At 30.1% G+C, this 3,706-nt stretch overlaps 1 non-coding gene across 1 annotated transcript; it reads right to left on the bottom strand.

The window, feature by feature from the left end:
- Positions 1–2,219: 2,219 nt before the first annotated feature.
- Positions 2,220–2,303, bottom strand: TRNAL-CAA (transfer RNA leucine (anticodon CAA)). The gene has a single exon. It is a non-coding gene; the product is annotated as a tRNA-Leu (tRNA).
- Positions 2,304–3,706: the final 1,403 nt, after the last annotated feature.

The following is a 3,706-nucleotide window of genomic DNA, read 5'->3' as shown; positions in this document are numbered from 1 at the left end:
TTGGCCTACGTGCACGGTTACCTCTGAGGACTTTGAACCAGTTAGGCACATTTTTCCAGAGATCTCGAACGTGGTGTGTGATGTCCACGCCAAACAATGGCTATATAAAGGCCTTACCTCCAACCTCAAAAGGTACATGTGCAATTTAGTTCCTACAGCTCTCAAGCTTCTCATATTTAGCTATCTTAAAAATCTCTTATTCGCTGACTTAAGCATCGGAGTGCCCACCCCAAGTAAAGCAACCCAGCCTAAGGAAATTGTTTCAACTTTCAAGTATCATTTGAGCACTTACAGTTCTTCATTTAAGGACGTTATTAAAATTTACCTTAATTTAACCATTAATTATTCTCCCACTGATTAATTTATTTTATTTTATTAAAAATGGTAATAGTTTTTTCTCAAGATAGAAAATAAAAAAATTCTATTCTGTTTTAATGAGGATATTAATCTATATTCTGGTCTGTTTTGTTGAATCACTAATTAACCATTTTACTGTATTTACTGGTTTTCCCCTAGGATTTGTACAATATTTCCAGAAAAGAAGAGAATATATACTATAAAGGTTGAAGCTTGAAGGAACTTATTCTTTCAAAAACATGATTTGACCATGTAAAACTCTCTATTTATGCCAAGATTTCTAATAAGCCAAATAACAAATTTTCATTTAGTAGTTTCAACCATATTTTTTAATTTATTTTCTGGTAAACACTAAGACCAATTTGTTATTTCTATAATGAAAACAACTTCTCCCTTCCAGAACCCACACAGCTTCCTGTTTTAAATTAAAATTGTTGGTTCAGAGAATGGTAGTTGTAAGGAGAGGAAATTGTTGTATGACCAACATAACTATAGATAATGGCATAAATTTCAGTGTGAGAATCAGTCCTAGAGTCCTTGAAGGACTCTAGCTAGTAACCACAGAATCCCTCTAATGTATTGACCCAGTTCACATAAAATGAGAGGCTAAGGTTTGTCTAAATGTTATGATTTTAACAAGCTAGTATAATCCATTTTTCTTTTTCCAATAACTTGAGCCTATCCATATGGGCATTAACACTTAGGTGGTGTTTGATTGCACTTTTCAGATGTCTGAATCTGAAAAAGTTGCTTTTCAGACACCACCAAGTGTTTGGTATGTCCTCTTATTAGAGATCTGATATTGGATTAGTAGATCTTAATTTCTAAGAGATAGAGTGGTTGCTTAATGGATCAGACGTAATTCAGAGGTATGTAAAAGACATAAATGCCCTTAAAAAAATTTAATATTACATGTTTTTGTCCTTCGTGTAAGTCGAATTGAACCTCACTTCGAGTCTGCAACCTAATGAAGTTCCACCGCCGAATCGAACCTCATTGCGAGTCTACAACCTAATGAAGCTCCACCACTGCAAAGCGGTAGTTCCTTCTCTCTCACTCTCACTCTCCTATCTTCTCGCCACTGCCACTGCCGCTACAACTATGCAGCGGTGGTTCAGTGAGTAGTAATAATAATAATATTATTAAGTATAAATTATTTTTATTAATAATTAATACTTAATTATTTTAATATTTTTATTAATTATTAATTAGTAATATTTAATAATTATTTTTATTAATTTGTAACCTTTAATTATTTCATTAATTTTTTAAAATTATTTTAATTTTTATTTGTGTAAATTATTAATTATGAATTATTTTAATATTTTTATAGTCATTATTTATTTTTTTTTAATTTTAATCATTTCATTTAATAATTAGTAATTTTTTATTTTTTATTTTTTATTTTTTATTTGTATTGTTTCAATATTATTTTCAGGTTGAAAATGATTTTTTATGAGATAATGCAAATTGAATTCAACATTTCCAAATAGTATGTTCTAGGGGTAAAATAGTAAAATCAATGAATTTCAGATGGTAAAGGGTTGATCGAACACAAACAAACTTATTAATTCTTCGGACTTCGGATTTCTAATTTATCGAACACCACCTTAGTACTAGTATTAAGCTCCTCCTTGAGAGAGAGAGAGAGAAAGAGAGGGGTCGTTTTTAAGTTAAGCACGGGTTCAGCTGTATTAAGAAATACAATTATAGAACCCAAAAGATATAAAATGGCATACGGAACGTTGGCCCAAGTCTCATTCATTTGTTGTAATAAAAAAAAAAAACAAAAAAAAAATCTCATTTTATGACAACTATCACAATTTTCTCCGTGCATTTAATTTAAGAAAAAGAAACTAAAATGTCAGAAGTGGGATTTGAACCCACGCCTCCTTTCGAAGACCAGAACTTGAGTCTGGCGCCTTAGACCACTCGGCCATCCTGACAGTGACAAGCACTATTTTTCATAGTTTCATAGACAACAGATTTAAGAAAGTCCCATTACTTCTTTCTTATTTTTTCTTTCTTGTTTGTTTTTTTATTTTTTTTCGGGGTTCAACAGATTTAAGAAAGTCCCATTACTTCCCCATAAATCACGAGTCAACAACTCGATTTCCCTCGCGACTGTAAACCAGTTCATTCTCAAATGACTCCATCTCCCACCACTTTGAGACTCCCTCTATATAACAATAGGATAGTCTTTTAAGCTGATTTTAACATCACAGAAGATCCCATATGGGAGCTCAGTTTCATTCTATTTATTATTATCATATGAAATTAATAATATATTATTATTATTCTTATCTGAAATTGATAATTGTTATCTGAAATTTCCAAAAAATTAATTCTAACCAATTTTTAATAGTTTCTAGTAATTCTTAGGTAATTTCAAAAAAAATATTGAATTTGAATGAATTTTAGTAATAAAAATTATTTATTTATATTTTCATTTACATTGTTTTTAACTATATTTATAATTTCCATAAATATTCAGAAAATTTAATATTTTTTGAAAATTATTAAATTGGAAATGCTAATAATTGCCCTAATTAATTATCGGTAATTTGGTAATTATTAAATTGGATAATTATTACAAAATTTTAATATTGATAATTTACATTGATAATTATTAATATTTTCCATAATTATTGGTAATTTACATTGGTTTTTAGCATTTATTAGGAAACTTTAATTTAATGATTTCCGTAAACTAATTTTCATGTTTTTGATAATTTAATTTAGTGAAAGTTAATTAAAAATATTCCAATTCAATAAAAAAGTTATATTTCTTATTTACAATTTGAAAGCCAAGAAGATATTGATAAAGCACTAATAAGACTTTTAGAGAATAAAACCCTATATAGGGACCTCACCTATCAACTTAAGCTTTTAAATTATTAATGATTCTTTGAGACATGTCCATGGAAAATAATGGACACAAAAGGGGGCAATCCTTTCATATGCCAAAATGAGTACCATGAGATGGTACCAAAAGCAACACCAATCTTTAAAAGAGTCCGGATCTCCTGCCCACAAAAACTATTACAACCACACATGGAGAACATCTCATCCTCCTAAATGGTATTATGCACGGGAGATGTTCCCAATGCACGAGGGTAGTATCTTGTGGGTAGATGTGAGCAGAGTTTTTATAGGCAGGAGATCCGGAGTCAACTTTAAAACCCAATCCACCATATACATCTTGGGTTCAATCAGAGATTCCCATTTCTTTAGATAAATATGACAACCCCACAAAAAGTTGCGAGATAGAGTAGTAAGTATGTCACAAAGAGATGAAAGAAGAACCTTGGTACTCATAATATAAGATGAGAGTACTAATATAATAATT

Source organism: Nelumbo nucifera, chromosome 3, assembly GCF_055504915.1.
Source record: "Nelumbo nucifera cultivar China Antique chromosome 3, China Antique-T2T, whole genome shotgun sequence".
Lineage (NCBI taxonomy): Eukaryota > Viridiplantae > Streptophyta > Magnoliopsida > Proteales > Nelumbonaceae > Nelumbo > Nelumbo nucifera.
Note: the sequence above shows the minus strand (reverse complement) of the source record. Positions and strands in the feature narration are given on the sequence as shown.